Source organism: Spermophilus citellus, assembly GCF_964194105.1.
Source record: "Spermophilus citellus genome assembly, chromosome: 6".
Lineage (NCBI taxonomy): Eukaryota > Metazoa > Chordata > Mammalia > Rodentia > Sciuridae > Spermophilus > Spermophilus citellus.
Window position 1 is genome coordinate 56589559 of NC_138187.1, and position 21972 is coordinate 56611530.

Sequence of the window (21972 nt, forward strand, 5' to 3'; positions counted from 1 at the left end):
ATCCCACTTGGCTCACCAAATTTCGTTCTTCTAGGTTAAACCGTTCGTTGGCAGTAACAGTTTTAATTTTTAGGTTTCACTCTGTTTTCTCCTATATGGATACATGTAGTTGGAACTCTAAATCAAAGACGGTTTGTGCTAGCTCTTTGAATCTTGACACAATAAAGTAGTTCCAAGTTCTATCTCTATGGTTTGTTTCCTATTGATGTAGCCCTAAGCAGAGACTGGCGCAAATCACTTTCATGGAAAGGGGTTGCCAAGCTTCCAAAAAACTACGAGTTTCCAGAAATCTCAGCACACATTTTTTCACCCAATCTTGATGACACTTTCAGGTAATGATCACTACCCCAATCCCACTTGGCAAACCAAATTTCATTCTTCTAGGTTAAATCGTTCGTTGGCCGTAACAGTTTTAATTTTTAGATTTCACTCTATTTTCTCCTATATGGATACATGTAGTTGGAACTCTAAATCAAACACGGTAGGTGCTAGCTCTTTGAAACTTGACACAATAAAGTAGTTCCAAGTTCTAACTCTATGGTTTGTTTCCTATTGATGTAGCCCTAAGCAGAGACTGGCGCAAATCACTTTTATGGAAAGGGGTTGCCAAGAATCCAAAAAACTACGAGTTTCCAGAAATCTTGGCACACATTTTTTCACCCAAACTTGATGACACTTTCAGTTAATGATCAGTACCGCAATCCCACTTGGCTCACCAAATTTCGTTCTTCTAGTTTAAACCGTTCGTTGGCAGTAACAGTTTTAATTTTCAGGTTTCACTCTGTTTTCTCCGATATGGATACATGTAGTTGGAACTCTAAATCAAAGACGGTTTGTCCTAGCTCTTTGAAACTTGACACAATGAAGTAGTTCCAAGTTCTATCTCTAAGGTTTGTTTCCTATTGATGTAGCCCTAAGCAGAGACGGGCGCAAATCACTTTCATGGAAAGGGGTTGCCAAGCTTCCAAAAAACTACGAGTTTCCTGAAATCTCAGCACACATTTTTTCACCCAATCTTGATGACACTTTCAGGTAATGATGAGTACCCCAATCCCACTTGGGTCACCAAATTTCGTTCTTCTAGGTTAAACCGTTCGTTGGCAGTAACAGTTTTAATTTTTAGGTTTCACTCTGTTTTCTCCGATATGGATACATGTAGTTGGAACTCTAAATCAAACACGGTTTGTGCTAGCTCTTTGAATCTTGACACAATAAAGTAGGTCCATGTTCTATCTCTATGGTTTGTTTCCTATTGATGTAGCCCTAAGCAGAGATGGCGCAAATCACTTTCATGGAAAGGGGTTGCCAACCTTCCAAAAAACTACGAGTTTCCTGAAATCTCAGCACACATTTTTTCACCCAATCTTGATGACACTTTCAGGTAATGATCAGTACCCCAATCCCACTTGGCTCACCAAATTTCGTTCTTCTAGGTTAAACCGTTCGTTGGCAGTAAGAGTTTTAAATTTTAGGATTCACTCTGTTTTCTCCTATATGGATACATGTAGTTGGAACTCTAAATCAAAGACGGTTTGTGCTAGCTCTTTGAATCTTGACACAATAAAGTAGTTCCAAGTTCTATCTCTATGGTTTGTTTCTTATTGATGTAGCCCTAAGCAGAGACTGGCGCAAATCACTTTCATGGAAAGGGGTTTCCAAAAATCCAAAAAACTACGAGTTTCCAGAATTCTCGGCACACATTTTTTCACCCTATCTTGATGACACTTTCAGGTAATGATCAGTACCCCAATCCCACTTGGCTCACCAAATTTCGTTCTGCTAGGTTAAACCGTTCGTTGGCAGTAACAGTTTTAATTTTTAGGTTTCACTCTGTTTTCTCCGATATGGATACATGTATTTGGTACTCTAAATCAAACACGGTTTGTGCTACCTCTTTGAATCTTGACACAATAAAGTAGGTCCAAGTTCTATCTCTATGGTTTGTTTCCTATTGATGTAGCCCTAAGCAGAGATGGCGCAAATCGCTTTCATGGAAAGGGGTTGCCAACCTTCCAAAAAACTACGAGATTTTTGAAATCTCAGCACACATTTTTTCAACCAATCTTGATGACACTTTCAGGTAATGATCAGTACCCCAATCCCACTTGGCTCACCAAATTTCGTTCTTCTACGTTAAACCGATCGTTGGCAGTAAGAGTTTTAATTTTTAGGTTTCACTCTGTTTTCTCCTATATGGATACATGTAGTTGGAACTCTAAATCAAAGACGGTTTGTGCTAGCTCTTTGAATCTTGACACAATAAAGTACTTCCAAGTTCTATCTCTATGGTTTGTTTCCTATTGATGTAGCCCTAACCAGAGACTGGCGCAAATCACTTTCATGGAAAGGGGTTGCCAAGCTTCCAAAAATCTACGAGTTTCCTGAAATCCCAGCACACATTTTTTCACCCAATCTTGATGACACTTTCAGGTAATGATACTACCCCAATCAAACATGGCTCACCAAATTTCGTTCTTCCAGGTTAAACCGTTCGTCGGCAGTAACACTTTTAATTTTTAGGTTTCACTCTGTTTTCTCCGATATGGATACATGTAGTTGGAACTCTAAATCAAACACGGTTTGTGCTAGCTCTTTGAATCTTGACACAATAAAGTAGGTCCAAGTTCTATCTCTATGGTTTGTTTCCTATTGATGTAGCCCTAAGCAGAGATGGCGCAAATCACTTTCATGGAAAGGGGTTGCCAACCTTCCAAAAAACTACGAGTTTCCTGAAATCTCAGCACACATTTTTTCACCCAATCTTGATGACACTTTCAGGTAATGATCAGTACCCCAATCCCACTTGGCTCACCAAATTTCGTTCTTCTAGTTTAAACCGTTCGATGGCAGTAACAGTTTTAATTTTCAGGGTTCACTCTGTTTTCTCCTATATGGATACATGTAGTTGGAACTCTAAATCAAAGACGGTTTGTCCTAGCTCTTTGAAACTTGACACAATAAAGTAGTTCCAAGTTCTATCTCTATGGTTTTTTTCCTATTGATGTAGCCCTAAGCAGAGGTGGGCGCATACCACTTTCATGGAAAGGGGTTGCCAAGCTTCCAAAAAACTACCAGTTTCCTGAAATCTCAGCACACATTTTTTCACCCAATCTTGATGACACTTTCAGGTAAGGATCAGTACCCCAATCCCACTTGGCTCACCAAATTTCGTTCTGCTAGGTTAAACCGTTCGTTGGCAGTAACAGTTTTAATTTTTAGGTTTCACTCTGTTTTCTCCGATATGGATACATGTATTTGGTACTCTAAATCAAACACGGTTTGTGCTACCTCTTTGAATCTTGACACAATAAAGTAGGTCCAAGTTCTATCTCTATGGTTTGTTTCCTATTGATGTAGCCCTAAGCAGAGATGGCGCAAATCGCTTTCATGGAAAGGGGTTGCCAACCTTCCAAAAAACTACGAGATTTTTGAAATCTCAGCACACATTTTTTCAACCAATCTTGATGACACTTTCAGGTAATGATCAGTACCCCAATCCCACTTGGCTCACCAAATTTCGTTCTTCTACGTTAAACCGATCGTTGGCAGTAAGAGTTTTAATTTTTAGGTTTCACTCTGTTTTCTCCTATATGGATACATGTAGTTGGAACTCTAAATCAAAGACGGTTTGTGCTAGCTCTTTGAATCTTGACACAATAAAGTACTTCCAAGTTCTATCTCTATGGTTTGTTTCCTATTGATGTAGCCCTAACCAGAGACTGGCGCAAATCACTTTCATGGAAAGGGGTTGCCAAGCTTCCAAAAATCTACGAGCTTCCTGAAATCCCAGCACACATTTTTTCACCCAATCTTGATGACACTTTCAGGTAATGATACTACCCCAATCAAACATGGCTCACCAAATTTCGTTCTTCCAGGTTAAACCGTTCGTCGGCAGTAACACTTTTAATTTTTAGGTTTCACTCTGTTTTCTCCGATATGGATACATGTAGTTGGAACTCTAAATCAAACACGGTTTGTGCTAGCTCTTTGAATCTTGACACAATAAAGTAGGTCCAAGTTCTATCTCTATGGTTTGTTTCCTATTGATGTAGCCCTAAGCAGAGATGGCGCAAATCACTTTCATGGAAAGGGGTTGCCAACCTTCCAAAAAACTACGAGTTTCCTGAAATCTCAGCACACATTTTTTCACCCAATCTTGATGACACTTTCAGGTAATGATCAGTACCCCAATCCCACTTGGCTCACCAAATTTCGTTCTTCTAGTTTAAACCGTTCGATGGCAGTAACAGTTTTAATTTTCAGGGTTCACTCTGTTTTCTCCTATATGGATACATGTAGTTGGAACTCTAAATCAAAGACGGTTTGTCCTAGCTCTTTGAAACTTGACACAATAAAGTAGTTCCAAGTTCTATCTCTATGGTTTTTTTCCTATTGATATAGCCCTAAGCAGAGGTGGGCGCATACCACTTTCATGGAAAGGGGTTGCCAAGCTTCCAAAAAACTACCAGTTTCCTGAAATCTCAGCACACATTTTTTCACCCAATCTTGATGACACTTTCAGGTAAGGATCAGTACCCCAATCCCACTTGGCTCACCAAATTTCGTTCTGCTAGGTTAAACCGTTCGTTGGCAGTAACAGTTTTAATTTTTAGGTTTCACTCTGTTTTCTCCGATATGGATACATGTAGTTCTAACTCTAAATCAAACACGGTTTGTGCTAGCTCTTTGAATCTTGAAACAATAAAGTAGGTCCCAGTTCTATCTCTATGGTTTGTTTCCTATTGATGTAGCCCTAAGCAGAGACTGGCGCAAATCACTTTCATGGAAAGGGGTTGCCAACCTTCCAAAAAACTACGAGTTTCCTGAAATCTCAGCACACATTTTTTCACCCAATCTTAATGACACTTTCAGGTAATGATCAGTACCCCAATCCCACTTGGCTCACCAAATTTCGTTCTTCTAAGTTAAACCGTTCGTTGGCAGTAACAGTTTTAATTTTTAGGTTTCACTCTGTTTTCTCCTATATGGATACATGTAGTTGGAACTCTAAATCAAAGACGGTTTGTGCTAGCTCTTTGAATCTTGACACAATAAAGTAGTTCCAAGTTCTATCTCTATGGTTTGTTTCCTATTGATGTAGCCCTAAGCAGAGACTGGCGCAAATCACTTTCATGGAAAGGGGTTGCCAAGCTTCCAAAAAACTACGAGTTTCCAGAAATCTCGGCACACATTTTTTCACCCAATCTTGATGACACTTTCAGGTAATGATCACTACCCCAATCCCACTTGGCAAACCAAATTTCGTTCTTCTAGGTTAAACCGTTCGTTGGCCGTAACAGTTTTAATTTTTAGATTTCACTCAATTTTCTCCTATATGGATACATGTAGTTGGAACTCTAAATCAAACACGGTTTGTGCTAGCTCTTTGAAACTTGACACAATAAAGTAGTTCCAAGTTCTAACTCTATGGTTTGTTTCCTATTGATGTAGCCCTAAGCAGAGACTGGCGCAAATCACTTTTATGGAAAGGGGTTGCCAAGAATCCAAAAAACTACGAGTTTCCAGAAATCTTGGCACACATTTTTTCACCCAAACTTGATGACACTTTCAGTTAATGATCAGTACCGCAATCCCACTTGGCTCACCAAATTTCGTTCTTCTAGGTTAAACCGTTCGTTGGCAGTAACAGTTTTAATTTTCAGGATTCACTCTGTTTTCTCCGATATGGATACATGTAGTTGGAACTCTAAATCAAAGATGGTTTGTCCTAGCTCTTTGAAACTTGACACAATAAAGTAGTTCCAAGTTCTATCTCTATGGTTTGTTTCCTATTGATGTAGCCCTAAGCAGAGACGGGCGCAAATCACTTTCATGGAAAGGGGTTGCCAAGCTTCCAAAAAACTACGAGTTTCCTGAAATCTCAGCACACATTTTTTCACCCAATCTTGATGACAATTTCAGGTAATGATGAGTACCCCAATCCCACTTGGGTCACCAAATTTCGTTCTTCTAGGTTAAACCGTTCGTTGGCAGTAACAGTTTTAATTTTCAGGTTTCACTCTGTTTTCTCCGATATGGATACATGTAGTTGGAACTCTAAATCAAACACGGTTTGTGCTAGCTCTTTGAATCTTGACACAATAAAGTAGGTCCATGTTCTATCTCTATGGTTTGTTTCCTATTGATGTAGCCCTAAGCAGAGATGGCGCAAATCACTTTCATGGAAAGGGGTTGCCAACCTTCCAAAAAACTACGAGTTTCCTGAAATCTCAGCACACATTTTTTCACCCAATCTTGATGACACTTTCAGGTAATGATCAGTACCCCAATCCCACTTGGCTCACCAAATTTCGTTCTTCTAGGTTAAACCGTTCGTTGGCAGTAAGAGTTTTAATTTTTAGGATTCACTCTGTTTTCTCCTATATGGATACATGTAGTTGGAACTCTAAATCAAAGACGGTTTGTGCTAGCTCTTTGAATCTTGACACAATAAAGTAGTTCCAAGTTCTATCTCTATGGTTTGTTTCTTATTGATGTAGCCCTAAGCAGAGACTGGCGCAAATCACTTTCATGGAAAGGGGTTTCCAAAAATCCAAAATACTACGAGTTTCCAGAATTCTCGGCACACATTTTTTCACCCTATCTTGATGACACTTTCAGGTAATGATCAGGATCCCAATCCCACTTGGCTCACCAAATTTCGTTCTTCTAGGATAAACCGTTCATTGGCAGTAACAGTTTTAAATTCTAAGTTTCACTCTGTTTTTTCCTATAAGGATTCATGTAGTTTGAACTCTAAATCAAACACGGTTTGTGCTGGCTCTTTGAAACTTGACACAATAGAGTAGTTCCAAATTCTATCTCTATGGTTTGTTTCCTATTGATGTAGCCCTAAGGAGAGACTGGCGCAAATCACTTACATGGAAAGGGGTTGCCAAGCTTCCAAAAAACTACGAGTTTCCTGAAATCTCAACACACATTTTTTCACCCAATCTTGATGACACTTTCAGGTAATGATCAGTACCCCAATCCCACTTGGCTCACCAAATTTCGTTCTTCTAGGTTAAACCGTTCGTTGGCAGTAACAGTTTTAATTTTCAGGTTTCACTCTGTTTTCTCCTATATGGATACATGTAGTTGGAACTCTAAAGCAAAGACGGTTTGTCCTAGCTCTTTGAAACTTGACACAATAAAGTAGTTCCAAATTCTATCTCTATGGTGTGTTTCCTATTGATGTAGCCCTAAGCAGAGACTGGCGCAAATCACTTACATGGAAAGGGGTTTCCAAGAATCCAAAAAACTACGAGTTTCCTGAAATCTCAGCACACATTTTTTCACCCAATCTTGATGACACTTTCAGTTAATGATCAGTACCCCAATCTCACTTGGCTCACCAAATTTCGTTCTTCTACGTTAAACCGTTCGTTGGCAGTAACAGTTTTAATTTTCAGGTTTCACTCTGTTTTCTCCTATATGGATACATGTAGTTGGAACTCTAAATCAAAGACGGTTTGTCCTAGCTCTTTGAAACTTGACACAATAAAGTAGTTCCAAGTTCTATCTCTATGGTTTGTTTCCTATTGATGTAGCCCTAAGCAGAGACGGGCGCAAATCACTTTCATGGAAACGGGTTGCCAAGCTTCCAAAACTCTACGAGTTTCCTGAAATCTCAGCACACATTTTTTCACCCAATCTTGATGACACTTTCAGGTAATGATCAGTACCCCAATCCCACTTGGCTCACCAAATTTCGTTCTTCTAGGTTAAACCGTTCGTTGGCAGTAACAGTTTTAATTTTTAGGTTTCACTCTGTTTTCTCCGATATGGATACATGTAGTTGGAACTCTAAATCAAACACGGTTTGTGCTAGCTCTTTGAATCTTGACAAAATAAAGTAGTTCCAAGTTCTATCTCTATGGTTTGTTTCCTATTGATGTAGCCCTAAGCAGAGACGTGCGCACATCACTTTCATGGAAAGGGGTTGCCAAGCTTCCAAAAAACTACGAGTTTCCTGAAATCTCAGCACACATTTTTTCACCCAATCTTTATGTCACTTTCAGGTAATGATCAGTACCCCAATCCCACTTGGCTCAACAAATTTCGTTCTGCTAGGTTAAACCGTTCGTTGGCAGTAACAGTTTTAATTTTTAGGTTTCACTCTGTTTTCTCGGATATGGATACATGTATTTGGAACTCTAAATCAAACACGGTTTGTGCTACTCTTTGAATCTTGACACAATAAAGTAGGTCCAAGTTCTATCTCTATGGTTTGTTTCCTATTGATGTAGCCCTAAGCAGAGATGGCGCAAATCGCTTTCATGGAAAGGGGTTGCCAACCTTCCAAAAAACTACGAGTTTTTTGAAATCTCAGCACACATTTTTTCACTCAATCTTTATGACACTTTCAGGTAATGATCAGGATCCCAATCCCACTTGGCTCACCAAATTTCGTTCTTCTAGGTTAAACCATTCATTGGCAGTAACAGTTTTAAATTTTAAGTTTCACTTTGTTTTTTCCTATATGGATTCATGTAGTTTGAACTCTAAATCAAACACGGTTTGTGCTGGCTCTTTCAAACTTGACACAATAGAGTAGTTCCAAATTCTATCTCTATGGTTTGTTTCCTATTGATGTAGCCCTAAGGAGAGACTGGCGCAAATCACTTACATGGAAAGGGGTTGCCAAGCTTCCAAAAAACTACGAGTTTCCTGAAATCTCAGCACACATTTTTTCACCCAATCTTGATGACACTTTCAGTTAATGATCAGTACCCCAATCTCACTTGGCTCACCAAATTTCGTTCTTCTACGTTAAACCGTTCGTTGCCAGTAACAGTTTTAATTTTCAGGTTTCACTCTGTTTTCACCTATATGGATACATGTAGTTGGAACTCTAAATCAAAGACGGTTTGTCCTAGCTCTTTGAAACTTGACACAATAAAGTAGTTCCAAGTTCTATCTCTATGGTTTGTTTCCTATTGATGTAGCCCTAAGCAGAGACGGGCGCAAATCACTTTCATGGAAAGGGGTTGCCAAGCTTCCAAAAAACTACGAGTTTCCTGAAATCTCAGCACACATTTTTTCACCCAATCTTTATGACACTTTCAGGTAATGATCAGTACCCCAATCCCACTTGGCTCACCAAATTTCGTTCTTCTAGGTTAAACCGTTCGTTGGCAGTAACAGTTTTAATTTTTAGGTTTCACTCTGTTTTCTCCGATATGGATACATGTAGTTGGAACTCTAAATCAAACACGGTTTGTGCTAGCTCTTTGAATCTTGACACAATAAAGTAGGTCCAAGTTCTATCTCTATGGTTTGTTTCCTATTGATGTAGCCCTAAGCAGAGATGGCGCAAATCGCTTTCATGGAAAGGGGTTGCCAACCTTCCAAAAAACTACGAGTTTTTTGAAATCTCAGCACACATTTTTTCACTCAATCTTTATGACACTTTCAGGTAATGATCAGGATCCCAATCCCACTTGGCTCACCAAATTTCGTTCTTCTAGGTTAAACCGTTCATTGGCAGTAACAGTTTTAAATTTTAAGTTTCACTTTGTTTTTTCCTATATGGATTCATGTAGTTTGAACTCTAAATCAAACACGGTTTGTGCTGGCTCTTTCAAACTTGACACAATAGAGTAGTTCCAAATTCTATCTCTATGGTTTGTTTCCTATTGATGTAGCCCTAAGGAGAGACTGGCGCAAATCACTTACATGGAAAGGGGTTGCCAAGCTTCCAAAAAACTACGAGTTTCCTGAAATCTCAGCACACATTTTTTCACCCAATCTTGATGACAATTTCAGGTAATGATGAGTACCCCAATCCCACTTGGGTCACCAAATTTCGTTCTTCTAGGTTAAACCGTTCGTTGGCAGTAACAGTTTTAATTTTCAGGTTTCACTCTGTTTTCTCCGATATGGATACATGTAGTTGGAACTCTAAATCAAACACGGTTTGTGCTAGCTCTTTGAATCTTGACACAATAAAGTAGGTCCATGTTCTATCTCTATGGTTTGTTTCCTATTGATGTAGCCCTAAGCAGAGATGGCGCAAATCACTTTCATGGAAAGGGGTTGCCAACCTTCCAAAAAACTACGAGTTTCCTGAAATCTCAGCACACATTTTTTCACCCAATCTTGATGACACTTTCAGGTAATGATCAGTACCCCAATCCCACTTGGCTCACCAAATTTCGTTCTTCTAGGTTAAACCGTTCGTTGGCAGTAAGAGTTTTAATTTTTAGGATTCACTCTGTTTTCTCCTATATGGATACATGTAGTTGGAACTCTAAATCAAAGACGGTTTGTGCTAGCTCTTTGAATCTTGACACAATAAAGTAGTTCCAAGTTCTATCTCTATGGTTTGTTTCTTATTGATGTAGCCCTAAGCAGAGACTGGCGCAAATCACTTTCATGGAAAGGGGTTTCCAAAAATCCAAAATACTACGAGTTTCCAGAATTCTCGGCACACATTTTTTCACCCTATCTTGATGACACTTTCAGGTAATGATCAGGATCCCAATCCCACTTGGCTCACCAAATTTCGTTCTTCTAGGATAAACCGTTCATTGGCAGTAACAGTTTTAAATTCTAAGTTTCACTCTGTTTTTTCCTATAAGGATTCATGTAGTTTGAACTCTAAATCAAACACGGTTTGTGCTGGCTCTTTGAAACTTGACACAATAGAGTAGTTCCAAATTCTATCTCTATGGTTTGTTTCCTATTGATGTAGCCCTAAGGAGAGACTGGCGCAAATCACTTACATGGAAAGGGGTTGCCAAGATTCCAAAAAACTACGAGTTTCCTGAAATCTCAACACACATTTTTTCACCCAATCTTGATGACACTTTCAGGTAATGATCAGTACCCCAATCCCACTTGGCTCACCAAATTTCGTTCTTCTAGGTTAAACCGTTCGTTGGCAGTAACAGTTTTAATTTTCAGGTTTCACTCTGTTTTCTCCTATATGGATACATGTAGTTGGAACTCTAAAGCAAAGACGGTTTGTCCTAGCTCTTTGAAACTTGACACAATAAAGTAGTTCCAAATTCTATCTCTATGGTGTGTTTCCTATTGATGTAGCCCTAAGCAGAGACTGGCGCAAATCACTTACATGGAAAGGGGTTTCCAAGAATCCAAAAAACTACGAGTTTCCTGAAATCTCAGCACACATTTTTTCACCCAATCTTGATGACACTTTCAGTTAATGATCAGTACCCCAATCTCACTTGGCTCACCAAATTTCGTTCTTCTACGTTAAACCGTTCGTTGGCAGTAACAGTTTTAATTTTCAGGTTTCACTCTGTTTTCTCCTATATGGATACATGTAGTTGGAACTCTAAATCAAAGACGGTTTGTCCTAGCTCTTTGAAACTTGACACAATAAAGTAGTTCCAAGTTCTATCTCTATGGTTTGTTTCCTATTGATGTAGCCCTAAGCAGAGACGGGCGCAAATCACTTTCATGGAAACGGGTTGCCAAGCTTCCAAAACTCTACGAGTTTCCTGAAATCTCAGCACACATTTTTTCACCCAATCTTGATGACACTTTCAGGTAATGATCAGTACCCCAATCCCACTTGGCTCACCAAATTTCGTTCTTCTAGGTTAAACCGTTCGTTGGCAGTAACAGTTTTAATTTTTAGGTTTCACTCTGTTTTCTCCGATATGGATACATGTAGTTGGAACTCTAAATCAAACACGGTTTGTGCTAGCTCTTTGAATCTTGACAAAATAAAGTAGTTCCAAGTTCTATCTCTATGGTTTGTTTCCTATTGATGTAGCCCTAAGCAGAGACGTGCGCACATCACTTTCATGGAAAGGGGTTGCCAAGCTTCCAAAAAACTACGAGTTTCCTGAAATCTCAGCACACATTTTTTCACCCAATCTTTATGTCACTTTCAGGTAATGATCAGTACCCCAATCCCACTTGGCTCAACAAATTTCGTTCTGCTAGGTTAAACCGTTCGTTGGCAGTAACAGTTTTAATTTTTAGGTTTCACTCTGTTTTCTCGGATATGGATACATGTATTTGGAACTCTAAATCAAACACGGTTTGTGCTACTCTTTGAATCTTGACACAATAAAGTAGGTCCAAGTTCTATCTCTATGGTTTGTTTCCTATTGATGTAGCCCTAAGCAGAGATGGCGCAAATCGCTTTCATGGAAAGGGGTTGCCAACCTTCCAAAAAACTACGAGTTTTTTGAAATCTCAGCACACATTTTTTCACTCAATCTTTATGACACTTTCAGGTAATGATCAGGATCCCAATCCCACTTGGCTCACCAAATTTCGTTCTTCTAGGTTAAACCATTCATTGGCAGTAACAGTTTTAAATTTTAAGTTTCACTTTGTTTTTTCCTATATGGATTCATGTAGTTTGAACTCTAAATCAAACACGGTTTGTGCTGGCTCTTTCAAACTTGACACAATAGAGTAGTTCCAAATTCTATCTCTATGGTTTGTTTCCTATTGATGTAGCCCTAAGGAGAGACTGGCGCAAATCACTTACATGGAAAGGGGTTGCCAAGCTTCCAAAAAACTACGAGTTTCCTGAAATCTCAGCACACATTTTTTCACCCAATCTTGATGACACTTTCAGTTAATGATCAGTACCCCAATCTCACTTGGCTCACCAAATTTCGTTCTTCTACGTTAAACCGTTCGTTGCCAGTAACAGTTTTAATTTTCAGGTTTCACTCTGTTTTCACCTATATGGATACATGTAGTTGGAACTCTAAATCAAAGACGGTTTGTCCTAGCTCTTTGAAACTTGACACAATAAAGTAGTTCCAAGTTCTATCTCTATGGTTTGTTTCCTATTGATGTAGCCCTAAGCAGAGACGGGCGCAAATCACTTTCATGGAAAGGGGTTGCCAAGCTTCCAAAAAACTACGAGTTTCCTGAAATCTCAGCACACATTTTTTCACCCAATCTTTATGACACTTTCAGGTAATGATCAGTACCCCAATCCCACTTGGCTCACCAAATTTCGTTCTTCTAGGTTAAACCGTTCGTTGGCAGTAACAGTTTTAATTTTTAGGTTTCACTCTGTTTTCTCCGATATGGATACATGTAGTTGGAACTCTAAATCAAACACGGTTTGTGCTAGCTCTTTGAATCTTGACACAATAAAGTAGGTCCAAGTTCTATCTCTATGGTTTGTTTCCTATTGATGTAGCCCTAAGCAGAGATGGCGCAAATCGCTTTCATGGAAAGGGGTTGCCAACCTTCCAAAAAACTACGAGTTTTTTGAAATCTCAGCACACATTTTTTCACTCAATCTTTATGACACTTTCAGGTAATGATCAGGATCCCAATCCCACTTGGCTCACCAAATTTCGTTCTTCTAGGTTAAACCGTTCATTGGCAGTAACAGTTTTAAATTTTAAGTTTCACTTTGTTTTTTCCTATATGGATTCATGTAGTTTGAACTCTAAATCAAACACGGTTTGTGCTGGCTCTTTCAAACTTGACACAATAGAGTAGTTCCAAATTCTATCTCTATGGTTTGTTTCCTATTGATGTAGCCCTAAGGAGAGACTGGCGCAAATCACTTACATGGAAAGGGGTTGCCAAGCTTCCAAAAAACTACGAGTTTCCTGAAATCTCAACACACATTTTTTCACCCAATCTTGATGACACTTTCAGTTAATGATCAGTACCCCAATCCCACTTGGCTCACCAAATTTCGTTCTTCTAGTTTAAACCGTTCGTTGGCAGTAACAGTTTTAATTTTCAGGTTTCACTCTGTTTTCTCCTATATGGATACATGTAGTTGGAACTCTAAAGCAAAGACGGTTTGTCCTAGCTCTTTGAAACTTGACACAATAAAGTAGTTCCAAGTTCTATCTCTATGGTTTGTTTCCTATTGATGTAGCCCTAAGCAGAGACGTGCGCACATCACTTTCATGGAAAGGGGTTGCCAAGCTTCCAAAAAACTACGAGTTTCCTGAAATCTCAGCACACATTTTTTCACCCAATCTTGATGACACTTTCAGGTAATGATCAGTACCCCAATCCCACTTGGCTCACCAAATTTCGTTCTGCTAGGTTAAACCGTTCGTTGGCAGTAACAGTTTTAATTTTTAGGTTTCACTCTGTTTTCTCCGATATGGATACATGTATTTGGAACTCTAAATCAAACACAGTTTGTGCTAGCTCTTTGAATCTTGACACAATAAAGTAGGTCCAAGTTCTATCTCTATGGTTTGTTTCCTATTGGTGTAGCCCTATGCAGAGACTTGCGCAAATCACTTTCATGGAAAGGGGTTGCCAACCTTCCAAAAAACTACGAGTTTCCTGAAATCTCAGTGCACATTTTTTCACCCAATCTTAATGACACTTTCAGGTAATGATCAGTACCCCAATCCCACTTGGCTCACCAAATTTCATTCTTCTAGGTTAAACCGTTCGTTGGCAGTAAGAGTTTTAATTTTTAGGTTTCACTCTGTTTTCTCCTATATGGATACATGTAGTTGGAACTCTAAATCAAAGATGGTTTGTGCTAGCTCTTTGAATCTTGACACAATAAAGTAGTTCCAAGTTCTATCTCTATGGTTTGTTTCCTATTGATGTAGCCCTAAGCAGAGACTGGCGCAAATCACTTTCATGGAAAGGGGTTGCCAAGCTTCCAAAAAACTACGAGTTTCCAGAAATCTCAGCACACATTTTTTCACCCAATCTTGATGACACTTTCAGGTAAAGATCACTACCCCAATCCCACTTGGCTAACCAAATTTCGTTCTTCTAGGTTAAACCGTTCGTTGGCCGTAACAGTTTTAATTTTTAGATTTCACTCTATTTTCTCCTATATGGATACATGTAGTTGGAACTCTAAATCAAACACGGTTTGTGCTAGCTCTTTGAAACTTGACACAATAAAGTAGTTCCAAGTTCTAACTCTATGGTTTGTTTCCTATTGATGTAGCCCTAAGCAGAGACTGGCGCAAATCACTTTTTTGGAAAGGGGTTGCCAAGAATCCAAAAAACTACGAGTTTCCAGAAATCTTGGCACACATTTTTTCACCCAAACTTGATGACACTTTCAGTTAAAGATCAGTACCGCAATCCCACTTGGCTCACCAAATTTCGTTCTTCTAGGTTAAACCGTTCGTTGGCAGTAAGAGTTTTAATTTTTAGGATTCACTCTGTTTTCTCCTATATGGATACATGTAGTTGGAACTCTAAATCAAAGACGGTTTGTGCTAGCTCTTTGAATCTTGACACAATAAAGTAGTTCCAAGTTCTATCTCTATGGTTTGTTTCTTATTGATGTAGCCCTAAGCAGAGACTGGCGCAAATCACTTTCATTGAAAGGGGTTTCCAAAAATCCAAAAAACTACGAGTTTCCAGAAATCTCGGCACACATTTTTTCACCCTATCTTGATGACACTTTCAGGTAATGATCAGGATCCCAATCCCACTTGGCTCACCAAATTTCGTTCTTCTAGGTTAAACCGTTCATTGGCAGTAACAGTTTTAAATTCTAAGTTTCACTCTGTTTTTTCCTATATGGATTCATGTAGTTTGAACTCTAAATCAAACACGGTTTGTGCTGGCTCTTTGAAACTTGACACAATAGAGTAGTTCCAAATTCTATCTCTATGGTTTGTTTCCTATTGATGTAGCCCTAAGCAGAGACGTGCGCACATCACTTTCATGGAAAGGGGTTGCCAAGCTTCCAAAAAACTACGAGTTTCCTGAAATCTCAGCACACATTTTTTCACCCAATCTTTATGACACTTTCAGGTAATGATCAGTACCCCAATCCCACTTGGCTCACCAAATTTCGTTCTGCTAGGTTAAACCGTTCGTTGGCAGTAACAGTTTTAATTTTTAGGTTTCACTCTGTTTTCTCCTATATGGATACATGTAGTTGGAACTCTAAATCAAACACGGTTTGTGCTAGCTCTTTGAATCTTGACACAATAAAGTAGGTCCAAGTTCTATCTCTATGGTTTGTTTCCTATTGATGTAGCCCTAAGCAGAGATGGCGCAAATCGCTTTCATGGAAAGGGGTTGCCAACCTTCCAAAAAACTACGAGTTTTTTGAAATCTCAGCACACATTTTTTCACTCAATCTTTATGACACTTTCAGGTAATGATCAGTATCCCAATCCCACTTGGCTCACCAAATTTCGTTCTTCTAGGTTAAACCGTACATTGGCAGTAACAGTTTTAAATTTTAGGTTTCACTCTGTTTTCTCCTATATGGATTCATGTAGTTTGAACTCTAAATCAAACACGGTTTGTGCTGGCTCTTTGAATCTTGACACAATAAAGTAGTTCCAAATTCTATCTCTATGGTTTGTTTCCTATTGATGTAGCCCTAAGCAGAGACGGGCGCAAATCACTTTCATGGAAAGGGGTTGCCAAGCTTCCAAAAAACTACGAGTTTCCTGAAATTTCAGCACACATTTTTTCACCCAATCTTGATGACACTTTCAGGTAATGATCAGTACCCCAATCCCACTTGGCTCAACAAATTTCGTTCTTCTAGGTTAAACTGTTCGTTTGCAGTAACAGTTTTAATTTTTAGGTTTCACTCTGTTTTCTCCGATATGGATACATGTAGTTGGAACTCTAAATCAAACACGGTTTGTGCTAGCTCTTTGAATCTTGACACAATAAAGTAGGTCCAAGTTCTATCTCTATGATTTGTTTCTTATTGATGTAGCCCTAAGCAGAGACTGGCGCAAATCACTTTCATGGAAAGGGGTTTCCAAAAATCCAAAAAACTACAAGTTTCCAGAAATCTCGGCACACATTTTTTCACCCTATCTTGATGACACTTTCAGGTAATGATCAGGATCCCAATCCCACTTGGCTCACCAAATTTCGTTCTTCTAGGTTAAACCGTTCATTGGCAGTAACAGTTTTAAATTCTAAGTTTCACTCTGTTTTTTCCTATATGGATTCATGTAGTTTGAACTCTAAATCAAACACGGTTTGTGCTGGCTCTTTGAAACTTGACACAATAGAGTAGTTCCAAATTCTATCTCTATGGTTTGTTTCCTATTGATGTAGCCCTAAGCAGAGATGGCGCAAATCACTTTCACGGAAAGGGGTTGCCAACCTTCCAAAAAACTACGAGTTTCCTGAAATCTCAGCACACATTTTTTCACTCAATCTTTATGACACTTTCAGGTAATGATCAGTACCCCAATCCCACTTGGCTCACCAAATTTCGTTCTTCTAGGTTAAACCGTACATTGGCAGTAACAGTTTTAAATTTTAGGTTTCACTCTGTTTTCTCCTATATGGATTCATGTAGTTTGAACTCTAAATCAAACACGTTTTGTGCTGGCTCTTTGAAACTTGACACAATAGAGTAGTTCCAAATTCTATCTCTATGGTTTGTTTCCTATTGATGTAGCCCTAAGCAGAGACTGGCGCAAATCACTTACATGGAAAGGGGTTGCCAAGCTTCCAAAAAACTACGAGTTTCCTGAAATCTCAGCACACATTTTTTCACCCAATCTTGATGACACTTTCAGTTAATGATCAGTACCCCAATCTCACTTGGCTCACCAAATTTCGTTCTTCTACGTTAAACCGTTCGTTGGCAGTAACAGTTTTAATTTTCAGGTTTCACTCTGTTTTCTCCTATATGGATACATGTAGTTGGAACTCTAAATCAAAGACGGTTTGTCCTAGCTCTTTGAAACTTGACACAATAAAGTAGTTCCAAGTTCTATCCCTATGGTTTGTTTCCTATTGATGTAGCCCTAAGCAGAGACGGGCGCAAATCACTTTCATGGAAAGGGGTTGCCAAGCTTCCAAAAAACTACGAGTTTCCTGAAATCTCAGCACACATTTTTTCACCCAATCTTTATGACACTTTCAGGTAATGATCAGTACCCCAATCCCACTTGGCTCACCAAATTTCGTTCTTCTAGGTTAAACCGTTCGTTGGCAGTAACAGTTTTAATTTTTAGGTTTCACTCTGTTTTCTCCGATATGGATACATGTAGTTGGAACTCTAAATCAAACACGGTTTGTGCTAGCTCTTTGAATCTTGACACAATAAAGTAGGTCCAAGTTCTATCTCTATGGTTTGTTTCCTATTGATGTAGCCCTAAGCAGAGATGGCGCAAATCGCTTTCATGGAAAGGGGTTGCCAAACTTCCAAAAAACTACGAGTTTCCTGAAATCTCAGCACACATTTTTTCACTCAATCTTTATGAAACTTTCAGGTAATGATCAGTATCCCAATCCCACTTGGCTCACCAAATTTCGTTCTTCTAGGTTAAACCGTACATTGGCAGTAACAGTTTTAAATTTTAGGTTTCACTCTGTTTTCTCCTATATGGATTCATGTAGTTTGAACTCTAAATCAAACACGGTTTGTGCTGGCTCTTTGAAACTTGACACAATAGAGTAGTTCCAAATTCTATCTCTATGGTTTGTTTCCTATTGATGTAGCCCTAAGGAGAGACTGGCGCAAATCACTTACATGGAAAGGGGTTGCCAAGCTTCCAAAAAACTACGAGTTTCCTGAAATCTCAACACACATTTTTTCACCCAATCTTGATGACACTTTCAGTTAATGATCAGTACCCCAATCCCACTTGGCTCACCAAATTTCGTTCTTCTAGGTTAAACCGTTCGTTGGCAGTAACAGTTTTAATTTTCAGGTTTCACTCTGTTTTCTCCTATATGGATACATGTAGTTGGAACTCTAAAGCAAAGATGGTTTGTCCTAGCTCTTTGCAACTTGACACAATAAAGTAGTTCCAAGTTCTATCTCTATGGTTTGTTTCCTATTGATGTAGCCCTAAGCAGAGACGGGCGCAATTCACTTTCATGGAAAGGGGTTGCCAAGCTTCCAAAAAACTACGAGTTTCCTGAAATCTCAGCACACATTTTTTCACCCAATCTTGATGACACTTTCAGGTAATGATCAGTACCCCAATCCCACTTGGCTCACCAAATTTCGTTCTTCTAGGTTAAACCGTTCGTTGGCAGTAACAGTTTTAATTTTTAGGTTTCACTCTGTTTTCTCCGATATGGATACATGTAGTTGGAACTCTAAATCAAACACGGTTTGTGCTAGCTCTTTGAATCTTGACACAATAAAGTAGGTCCAAGTTCTATCTCTATGATTTGTTTCCTATTGATGTAGCCCTAAGCAGAGATGGCGCAAATCGCTTTCATGGAAAGGGGTTGCCAAACTTCCAAAAAACTACGAGTTTCCTGAAATCTCAGCACACATTTTTTCACTCAATATTTATGACACTTTCAGGTAATGATCAGTATCCCAATCCCACTTGGCTCACCAAATTTCGTTCTTCTAGGTTAAACCGAACATTGGCAGTAACAGTTTTAAATTTTAGGTTTCACTCTGTTTTCTCCTATATGAATTCATGTAGTTTGAACTCTAAATCAAACACGGTTTGTGCTGGCTCTTTGAAACTTGACACAATAGAGTAGTTCCAAATTCTATCTCTATGGTTTGTTTCCTATTGATGTAGCCCTAAGCAGAGACTGGCGCAAATCACTTACATGGAAAGGGGTTTCCAAGAATCCAAAAAACTACGAGTTTCCTGAAATCTCAGCACACATTTTTTCACCCAATCTTGATGACACTTTCAGTTAATGATCAGTACCCCAATCTCACTTGGCTCACCAAATTTCGTTCTTCTACGTTAAACCGTTCGTTGGCAGTAACAGTTTTAATTTTCAGGTTTCACTCTGTTTTCTCCTATATGGATACATGTAGTTGAAACTCTAAATCAAACACGGTTTGTCCTAGCTCTTTGAAACTTGACACAATAAAGTAGTTCCAAGTTCTATCTCTATGGTTTGTTTCCTATTGATGTAGCCCTAAGCAGAGACGGGCGCAAATCACTTTCATGGAAACGGGTTGCCAAGCTTCCAAAACTCTACGAGTTTCTTGAAATCTCAGCACACATTTTTTCACCCAATCTTGATGACACTTTCAGGTAATGATCAGTACCCCAATTCCACTTGGCTCACCAAATTTCGTTCTTCTAGGTTAAACCGTTCGTTGGCAGTAACAGTTTTAATTTTTAGGTTTCACTCTGTTTTCTCCGATATGGATACATGTAGTTGGAACTCTAAATCAAACACGGTTTGTGCTAGCTCTTTGAATCTTGACACAATAAAGTAGTTCCAAGTTCTATCTCTATGGTTTGTTTCCTATTGATGTAGCCCTAAGCAGAGACGTGCGCACATCACTTTCATGGAAAGGGGTTGCCACGCTTCCAAAAAACTACGAGTTTCCTGAAATCTCAGCACACATTTTTTCACCCAATCTTGATGACACTTTCAGGTAATTATCAGTACCCCAATCCCACTTGGCTCACCAAATTTTGTTCTTCTAGGTTCAACCGTTCGTTGGCAGTAACAGTTTTAATTTTTAGGTTTCACTCTGTTTTCTCCGATATGGATACATGTAGTTGGAACTCTAAATCAAACACGGTTTGTGCTAGCTCTTTGAATCTTGACACAATAAAGTAGGTCCAAGTTCTATCTCTATGGTTTGTTTCCTATTGATGTAGCCCTAAGCAGAGATGGCGCAAATCGCTTTCATGGAAAGGGGTTGCCAACCTTCCAAAAAACTACGAGTTTCCTGAAATCTCAGCACACATTTTTTCACTCAATCTTTATGACACTTTCAGGTAATGATCAGTACCCCAATCCCACTTGGCTCACCAAATTTCGTTCTGCTAGGTTAAACCGTTCGTTGGCAGTAACAGTTTTAATTTTTAGGTTTCACTCTGTTTTCTCCGATATGGATACATGTATTTGGAACTCTAAATCAAACACGGTTTGTGCTAGCTCTTTGAATCTTGACACAATAAAGTAGGTCCAAGTTCTATCTCTAAGGTTTGTTTCCTATTGATGTAGCCCTAAGCAGAGATGGCGCAAATCGCTTTCATGGAAAGGGGTTGCCAACCTTCCAAAAAACTACGAGTTTTTTGAAATCTCAGCACACATTTTTTCACTCAATCTTTATGACACTTTCAGGTAATGATCAGGATCCCAATCCCACTTGGCTCACCAAATTTCGTTCTTCTAGGTTAAACCGTTCATTGGCAGTAACAGTTTTAAATTTTAAGTTTCACTTTGTTTTTTCCTATATGGATTCATGTAGTTTGAACTCTAAATCAAACACGGTTTGTGCTGGCTCTTTGAAACTTGACACAATAGAGTAGTTCCAAATTCTATCTCTATGGTTTGTTTCCTATTGATGTAGCCCTAAGCAGAGACTGGCGCAAATCACTTACATGGAAATGGGTTGCCAAGCTTCCTAAAAACTACGAGTTTCCTGAAATCTCAGCACACATTTTTTCACCCAATCTTGATGACACTTTCAGTTAATGATCAGTACCCCAATCTCACTTGGCTCACCAAATTTCGTTCTTCTACGTTAAACCGTTCGTTGGCAGTAACAGTTTTAATTTTCAGGTTTCACTCTGTTTTCTCCTATATGGATACATGTAGTTGGAACTCTAAATCAAAGACGGTTTGTCCTAGCTCTTTGAAACTTGACACAATAAAGTAGTTCCAAGTTCTATCTCTATGGTTTGTTTCCTATTGATGTAGCCCTAAGCAGAGACGGGCGCAAATCACTTTCATGGAAACGGGTTGCCAAGCTTCCAAAAAACTACAAGTTTCCTGAAATCTCAGCACACATTTTTTCACCCTATCTTGATGACACTTTCAGGTAATGATCAGTATCCCAATCCCACTTGGCTCACCAAATTTCGTTCTTCTAGGTTAAACCGTACATTGGCAGTAACAGTTTTAAATTTTAGGTTTCACTCTGTTTTCTCCTATATGGATTCATGTAGTTTGAACTCTAAATCAAACACGGTTTGTGCTGGCTCTTTGAAACTTGACACAATAGAGTAGTTCCAAATTCTATCTCTATGGTTTGTTTCCTATTGATGTAGCCCTAAGCAGAGACTGGCGCAAATCACTTACATGGAAAGGGGTTTCCAAGAATCCAAAAAACTACGAGTTTCCTGAAATCTC